Source organism: Limulus polyphemus, unplaced genomic scaffold, assembly GCF_000517525.1.
Source record: "Limulus polyphemus unplaced genomic scaffold, Limulus_polyphemus-2.1.2 Scaffold1978, whole genome shotgun sequence".
Lineage (NCBI taxonomy): Eukaryota > Metazoa > Arthropoda > Merostomata > Xiphosura > Limulidae > Limulus > Limulus polyphemus.
The window spans coordinates 146,641-155,952 of record NW_013667588.1 but is presented as its reverse complement, the minus strand read 5'-3'; the positions used below and the strand labels follow the sequence as shown (position 1 = coordinate 155,952).

The window sequence follows — 9,312 nt, the reverse complement described above, 5'->3', positions numbered from 1 at the left end:
GCTTTTCGAGGGTATGTCTGTATTTACTCTCCCACAACGCAAACGGCAAAGCACAGCCGATAACGACACTACACACACACACACACACACACACACAGCGCTCGGTCCCGAGGAGGCTAGGAAATAGGTTTGAATTTAGCCAATGGCTGACAGCTTTAGTTTCTCCTTCTTGCTGATTGGCTGCATACGCGTGCTGCTGATCAGCTGTTTCTCTCTCTCTCTTATTCGCACGTGAGTTTTCAACGTGGTTGTTTGGGCTGTAAATTCAAGTGTTTATTTTTACAATATTATTTACACCCTACAATGCCATTCAAATGCCCGCGAATAGCGAGGGAATACTGTATTTTATTTTGCTAAGCTGAGAAGTTCGTACATTGAATTCAATTTGCACTTGAATAGACGTTTTTCTGTAAGTCTCAATGAGTTTAACAAATTTGGGTGTACAAGAATTTGTGGTACTTTCAAATATACATTTGAGAACACAGAATATATATCAGTCAACAAAATAGAGCATCCCAAAATTACTGTAATTTATTTGGCTTTCCCAGTAAGTTACAAATAGGTTAAAAAATTCTGTTAGATGTTCAGAGCAAGATTATGATATTTTCAGACAAAGACAGTATGACAGACTGTTATTCTACGGGCACCAAAATCAAAGTTATAATTAATGTTATGTAGAGGAGAATATGCTCTTTCCATTGGTTATAAACTTGTTCATCAGCCTTATAAAATTGATTAGCAAAACACGTGAAAGTCAGAAGGAGAGAGGAAGAGGCTTTTCGGGTGTGTTTGGCAAATTTATTAATACTTCAGTAAATCAAGAAGGTAGATTCAAATTTTGTATTCTTGCTTCTAGTTATGTATAGTTTGTGTTTCTAAATGGTTAGAAACTCCAACAGCTTATTTTTGATGATAGAAAATTCTGAAAGGAAGAAATTAAGAGTTCAGATGGGTCACATGACAGAAAAATAAAGATTGAAAATTTTTCAAATATTTTTTGAATTAAGAAATTATACTTTAGACAGGATATAAACATTAATTATATACTACATTTTTATGCCAAGTTTAATGACATACATTGATAATAAATGCGTTTAAATCTTGTTGAATTTAACACTGTAGAAAGTCGTGATGTGTGCTAAAGAGCCAGGCCCAGATGCAATTGGTTAACAACAAAAAATCAGATCAAATATAGCAGAACACAAAACATTTCAGTTTTATTCATGCCAGTTCATGTGACTTCCTATGCTGTGTTAGAACATAAATTCCTCTCTACACTAATCATCACAAAGCCCTACTTAAACATTCAGCCTTTGGTTTGTCAAAATGCCTAGTGGTCATTAACAGTCACACCAACTGTCAGTATTCTAGGATTACATCTAATAAGAGCAGCTGTCATAGTTGCAGTAACAATCTGCACTATAAAGATATTTTAGTCTAGGTACACTAATTTTTAAAGAGATTTTGTTGCCATGGCAGATTTCCTGAGCAGCTTAAATGTTTTACAGTTGACTCACTTTCATTTTGGTCATTTGCATGTTTACAGTATCTCTGTTTTTATCACCAAGATCACGCATTACAGTATTTTCATTGTCCTCTCCAGTCATAGTGAGATCAGAGCACAAGAAGTTTGTCAGACTCAACTTTAGCTTTTCAACATGTTCAACATGCTTTTTTGTAATACACGACTCAACAGCATATAGTTTAATAAAATGAGCTATTTAAGGAAGAGATAAAGGCCAATCCAGCCATTTGCTTACTTGCTGTCACTGTGTGCCAAAGCCATAGTCAGTCTCCATGCTTAATCATTTATTCCTTTACTGTCTTATATAACATCTTTCTTTTTATATTATGGCACTTCTACAGTGGGAGATAGATCACTTATGAACCCACAGGGAACAGTTCATGTCCAAACAAGTTTAGACACTCGACTACAGCTTTATTATAAGCCCTTGTTGACATTACGAGATGTAGTAGTTTATCATCCCAATCACTCTGATGAGTACTCATAAGCTTAGCAGTTATATACATGACTTTCTGGATAATCTATTCAGCCAAACCATAAGAATAAGAACTGTAGAGTGAAGTGTGCTTTTCACTATATCACACCATATACAACTATGTAAACAAATGACTGCTGAATTTAGCATCTTGATCTACATTTTGTTGTGTTAAATGTTCGAATATAGTATGTTAATTGTTCAGCTAACTTGCTAGTTATGGACTGCACTGATATGTCAATAATTGGATAAACACACCATAATAAAGTAATTTATCATGAGCAGCATTAATTAGTTACTGTTAGTTTTCAAGAAAAAATCATGGATTTTCTGTATAATTTTTTGTAATCTTGCAAGTCAAGATGTTCAGTAAAATAAAGAGACTAAATACAATTATTGAATAAATCAACAAAAACATGATCTTTTATTGAATATATCAATAAAAAATATTTATTGGTAGTAACACACAACAAAAAAACCACTTCTTCACATTAGTATTGGGGCATGGAACATCTTATTCATGAGTACAACTACCTATCTTACCGAGTTGATCAAGTCTGTGGCCTCTTGAGGCCCCAATTTATCTCTTCGGAGCTCAATTTTTAACATTGGTTAAGGGTCCCAATTTAATTTTGCTCCATGGACCCAATGAAGTCTGGTTGCACTGCTGCCCTTAATGTGCTCTAGGTCTTGCATCATGCAAAATTTGGAGGCCTGGCCTCAATCTGAAGGTCACAGGTTAAAATCCCTGTCCCACCAAACTTGCTTGCCCTTTCAGCCATGCAGGTGTTATAATGTGATGGTCAATCCCACTATTCATTGGTAAAAGAGAAGCCCAAGAGTTGACGGAGGGTGGTGATGACTAGCTGCCTTCCCTCTAGTTCTTCACTGCTAAATTAGGGATGGCTAGTGCAGATAGCCCTTTCGTAGCTTTGTGCAAAACTAAAAAATCAAATAAACAAACATGAAAAATTTGAAGTATGTTTTGCCCCAGATCACTTGGAACCTCTGTCTGATTACAGATTGTCCACCATACCTAAGTGCTTTACAGAGTGTACACCAAACCATCTCACACATGTAAACACTCATATAAGTGCCATAGTTTCTGAGTGCCTTCACTACGTTTACAACTTTTTGATAGAACAAGTTGTTATAATATTTAAAAGTACAGTCAAACCTTCCTTTTCTGGCTAATTTTAAGAAAGTGGACTAATCCGGGAAACCACTCGAAAATCAGCAAATTGATTTTTCTGGTTGGCTCCTCACCCAAATAGTGTGACAGAGCTTTTCCACCAATTCATACTCTCAGCTGGCTGATGGCATCTCCATTTGTTTACATTAGGAACTCCCACGTATATATAGTGTATCCCATTTGTCAGTAAATTAGCCTGCTTTTGACCTTAAATATGCTGCTTAAAAAAAGCAAGTGACTCAGAGGATTGTATTGGTTCAAAACACAAGTCATTATCTGTTGTGGAAAATATTGAATTGTTAAAGAAACTCGACAGTGGGACTTTGGTGAAGCAATTATGTGAAACCTTTGGCATTGGTTCATCAACTATGTATGACCTGAAGAAGATCAGACTGAAGCTGCTTAACTTCTTTGCTGACAGTGACACAGAGAAAGGAATGACAAAGTGTAAAAATATTACTGAGGTAGAACGTGTTGACTTAGATGCAGCATTTTCAAGCTGTGCTGCAGTGAAGAGATGGGCATTGGTGGGTGTCATGATATAAAAGACTGTTTGGTTTAAGTATTAGTGGTTAATTTATATTTGTAAGTGAATATTTTATTATTTTAAAATTTTTTATAATAAGAGTTAAAAGCAGACGATTGTAGATGGTTTTGTTAATAACTAATTTGTGTCGAGAATATCGAAAGTGGCCAGACAACTATGTAATAAAGATATAAATAGCATGAGATGAGCGGGAAGCAGCAGACAGATAAAAGCAGAAAGAATATAGTTGGTGTGAAGTTAAGTAATGTAAAAGTGATAGCCCTAATGACTGACATGGGCCTAATGTTTAATATATATTAAAGTGAAACTAACAGTGGAAAAAGAAATAAGAAATTCTAAACTAATTGAATCAGCCTGAGTGCACTTTGACAAAAGGAACATAGGATCTTCAAAGAAAGAAGACCACAATCGTAAGTGAATTACACCAGATTAATATTGCGTTAGTATTAGAGAAAGTAGTTCAGCTTGTCAACTGAAATTCTAAAGTAATTGAACAGGCCTAAATGGACTTTCGACAAAAAGATGAGAACTATACGTATACTGATATAACATTTACGATATGCTTATATTCTCTGTAGTGTGAATACTTTATTGTACATATGTTTTAACTTGTTACAAATATATATATATTATTTGAATACAAATAAAGTGTGTGCTATTTATTCATCGTTGAATTTATCACTAACATGTCACAGACACCTACTGTAGAAGAATCCTAAGCCCAACAACAACATAGTATATATTTATATACTCTTAAGAAATATAAGTAAAAGCCATATAAAAAAAACAGAACCCATATACATACATATTATTTTTAAATTCTGACAGTGGGCAAATGCTAAAAGAGCTAACTAAATTTATCCTTAATTTTGAATGTGACTACAGTGAAGCTTAAATAAATTTAATATGTGCCATGGAATTACACTGCATAATGTTTGTGGTGATAAGCACTGCTAACAAGGAGACTGCTGCATTCATAGAGGAATTTGTCAAGTTAGTGCAAAATGAAAACCTAACACCAAATCAGATCTATAATGATGATGAAACTGCATTATTTTGGCATTGTATGCTTGGTAAAATACTGCTGCTGAGGATGAACAGTCATTTACTGGATACAGGGAATTTAAAGACTGAGTGACGTTGTTCGCTTGTTCCAAAGCAGCAGGAACTCCTGGATGTAAGTTCTTAGTGATTGGTAAAAATCTGTCTAGAGGTTTTTAAGGTGTAATTACTCTACCAGTGATATATTGTGTCAACAAATGAGGTTGGGTAACTTTACAGATCTTTCTTGAGTGGCATGAGAAGTACCTTGTTCACAGTGTTTGAGCAAACTGCACCTCAATGGGGTTAGATCCCAACTGCAAAATTGTGCTAATTTTTAACAGTTCAGCCTATCTTGAAGCAATATTTCTAGTGAAAGACAGTGTTAATGGAATGTTTTTACCACTTAAGTGTACCTCACTAATTCAACTCCAAGACCAAGGTATCATAAGATCATTGGAATGTAGATACAGATATGAATTCATGAGAAGAATGCTAAGTGCAGTTAATTCAAGGGTATCTGTGGGTAAATTCAGAAAAAAGCAGTTTAAAAATAAAAATTGTGTCTTGGAAGTACCTTGAGCATGGGCAATTGTGCCTGCTACCACTCTCATGAATTGTTGGCACAAGTTATGGCCAGGTATAATATTTTGAGATGGAGATATAGCTGAAGAAGAAGCAGGCTTAACTGGCTTCAGCAATTCCCACAAGAAGGAGTGATCAATGACTTGCTGGATTATGCTCTTCACATTACTAACATGATTAACCACTATCTTAGAGGCTCAAAATCTTCAGCAGTGGATAATAGTGAACCCATAGTGCAACATGTTAGTGACCAAGAAATTATACAAATGGTACCAAATAAAAACCAGAAGGAAGGCAAGGATAGTGAGGATGAAGATGAAATGGTAGAAGAAAGAATCTCAGTTGCCAAGTGTATCGAGTTAATGTTTGAATTTAAGGCTGGACTTGAACAAAGTAGCGTCATGACAGAACAGGAAATCATGAGTGTTCACCTAATAGAAACTAAACTCATCAAAGATAAACCTACTTTACTAGATCTATTTAAGAAAAGTGAGAAGTTATTACAAAGAAGCCTTACCAATCCTGAACCTGTAGCATCAACTTCAACCTCATCTGATCCAGTCAGTCTCCAAGACTCAGACACAGCCCCTGCTAGTCCCAAAGGTGATAACTCTGATGATCCTGATTACCCCTTTAATATGATGTAATGTTTGGTAACTTTAGTACAGATATTACTCTTACAGTAAAATGCTTTAACCATGCTTATGTCTTTTCTGTTCAATGTACAGTATACTACAATAAAGTATAGTTGTGTCCAACAAATCTAATTTTTTTCTCTTTTTTCTTCTCCAAATTTTCTGCAGCTTTTCAAGAAATAATAATAAATACAATAATTATTATTTTATTTTTTTCTGTCCATGAAATTCTTTCCCATGCATATTACCTTTCTTTTGATGTAGAATATACTGTACGGTACTATGTACAATAAAATGCTGTGTAGAAATGCAGTTTTCTTAATTTTTTCATTTATGTATGACTATTATATGACCATCCAAAATCTGGCAAACTCCAAAATCCTGCAAGGCTCAGGTCCCAAGGTTTCCAGATTTGAGAGGGGCTACTATACTACATCTTCAAGTAGTTTTTATTTAGTGCTCAATGGCATATTCTCAGTCTCCTTTCATATACTGCAGTTTCCTCTCCATGTAAGGTTGACCTGATCTGAAAAAGCAACCTCCTCTGCAAAATAACATTATACAGAGAGGGTTAGTAGAAAACAGAGAAACATAATAAATTTACAACTCTGCAAAAATAAATCTCTAATAATAATGCCAAAATCTCAACTTTATATTGTCTTTGATATTTTCAAGTCAAACAGTGTTGGAAATACAAGACTGTTTAGCTTAATAATTATTAATTAGTTTATTTAGTGACTTAATATTTAATGAATATTTAGTTTTCATAACAAGAGTGTTAAAAGTTAATTATTTTAAAAGTAATAATTATGACAAATTTTGCATCATAATTTGGTAATAGTCATACGCTGTATGTGTAGTTCAATTGTTGTAGTATTGTTGACATCAACTTTCTTGAAACCTGTATGTTTTTCTCACTGTGAGAGTATTATTACTTCATATCATCTCCTAGTTGTAAAATGTTCTAGCCCTCAGTTGGAAAAGGTATACATATATATATATAGGTGACCAAGTGAGTACAAGTCAATTAAGTTCAGTCAGAAAAAAGTTAGTTAGTGGAGGATAATGTGAAGCTAGCCGGCTTGTGAATGACTAGCCTTAACGGGTGATTTCTATTGTGTGGTTCACAGCTGTATTGTAACAATTGGGTTCTAAAGTAACTGAACCAGCGTGTGTGGACTCTTTACAAAAAAAAAAGAGACAATTATTTAAAGCTCTGGATACAACTGTGGTAACAACAAAAGTTAAGCCAGAAGACGTTAAGTTACTGAAAGTGAAGTTAGGCTGCGTGATTGTTAATTTAGCCGTAACAGATGATATTTTAAAATGAACATTTCTTTACTATCTGCACTCCCTTCATCACTGTTTACAAGACTATGATGAAAATGTCACATCTTGTGGAGTGCAGATATGAAGGAGTGCTCTGCACTAAAGAAAATTTGTGGATACACAAGGTGAGTCCTGAATTAAATGTTAATCAGAGATAAGGAGAATAATTTGTCTTGTTAAAGGGTGTTCTAAAGTAATTGAACCAATCTGTGTGGACTTTGACAAAAAGAAGACAATTATTTAAAATTTGAGATAGAACTGTGGTAACCCAATGAGTAACGTAAGTGAATTCTATTGCAGATTGTACAGTAAGAAACAGAGTATGAAAAGATAATTCCTCTTGTCAATTGGATTCTAAAGTAATTGAATCAGTCTGTGTAGACTTTTGACAGGATGAGGATAATTATTTAGAGTTTTTAGATACAGCTATGATATCCTATAGTGTAATTAATTTTTGTACATACATTTTAATTGTTTTGAATATATTATTTTAAAACAAGTGGATTGTGTGCTGTCCTTTTACTGTTCGAATTTATTGTCAACAAGTCACAGATGTTTACTACAGAAGAATCCCAGCCCACTAATATATATATATAAAACCCTGACATACAGTAACCAAAATGTAATATAAAACTACCACAACAGTATGGGTGATAGGATGTTTTGAGCAGTAAATACATCAATCATCGACACTAGATACAGTTGTTGAATAAATCTACAGAAACACAATCTCTATTAATAGTAACACAACAGTGTTACAATCTATGAAGTCCTAAAAAGGGAAGGCCACTGCTAACATCAATAAAGGGACTCTTTTTTTCTTTTTTTTTTTTACCAGCTCTATGATGCTAGCCTTTACATAATGGGTCAGCACCTGTTGGTATTTTCATCTAGTATCCAACTCAACTCTAGAAACTTGCAATGGACAACTCTTCACTTGAGAAATTATACTGGCAAACAAAGCTTAAATTTAAAAAATCAACTTAAACGCATACTTGGTCGTTACTACCCTTAAGAGGATGTAAAATCAGTTTTTAAATCCACATCATGCATAAAAAATTTCTTTCCTACTAAAGATCTCTCCATTCCTTATCATTCTTGGCTTGTCTATCTTTACACGTGTGGAGACTGTAAGGCTTCCTATATTGGCAAAACCAAACGCCATTTAAAAGTCAGAGCCTATGAATGTTGTAATTTCCATCAAAAACGAAAAAAAAAAATTGAATAACCCCCTGTGTTTCCTCTATACGCCAACATAGTGAAGAAACAGGACATCAACCTATACTATCAAATATCTCTATCCTCTGCAAGTCTAATACTGACCTGGAATTATTGATCAAAGAAACCCTCCACATCAAGCAGCACTCTCCAACACTGAACAACATGCAGTCTTCATTTAAATTATACATTTTTTAATATGTTCTTATTACTGTATTTTACTTTTTTTTCGTCATGTTTTCTTGCTGTAGTTTCTCCCCATGATTATGGTTTAGTGTTTTATTTGGTTAATTATCGTTATATTTAGCAACTGTACTTTGACAATGTATAAAGACTTATGTAAATTCATTTTATTTTGTTTTAGATACTGAAGATGGAATCTGATAGAATTCCGAAACGTTTATCTATGCCCTTCTTTTTGGCAATAAACAATGTTGTATATGATAAGTGTCGTAATTTTGTTTATTTTCGGCCATATTTGCAACTAGCTGGAGTACCCGTCCCCTGGGTGGAAGTTATGTAAATTCATGATTAATGAAAGGTTATCTTAGTTCATGTAAAGTTGGCTCCCTTATATGTAATTGTAAAAAACGCAAAATGCAAAACTGAAAATTTGTTTGTATCTCGCCATGGGCCCAATGAACCCCCATACCAAATTTGGTGAAGATCCATCAACAGGGGGCGAAGTAGTGGTAAAAAACGCCCAAAAAACCGCAAAATGCAAAACTAAATATTTGCATGTACCCCCGCATGGACCTAATAAAC

General features: G+C 34.2%; 1 protein-coding gene across 2 annotated transcripts in view; it reads left to right on the top strand.

Moving 5' to 3' along the window:
• LOC106465544 (NADH dehydrogenase [ubiquinone] iron-sulfur protein 6, mitochondrial-like) overlaps nt 1–9,312 on the top strand; it is a 37,644-nt gene that overhangs the window by 24,583 nt on the left and 3,749 nt on the right. Inside the window, exon 4 of one of the 2 annotated variants that reach the window (XM_022393467.1) lies at nt 6,265–6,275. The exons of the other annotated variant lie outside the window; for it this stretch is intronic. The gene's annotated coding sequence lies outside the window, so the exon portion shown is untranslated. Of the gene's footprint in view, nt 1–6,264; nt 6,276–9,312 lie in introns of those variants that run through there. 2 annotated transcript variants of the gene reach the window in all.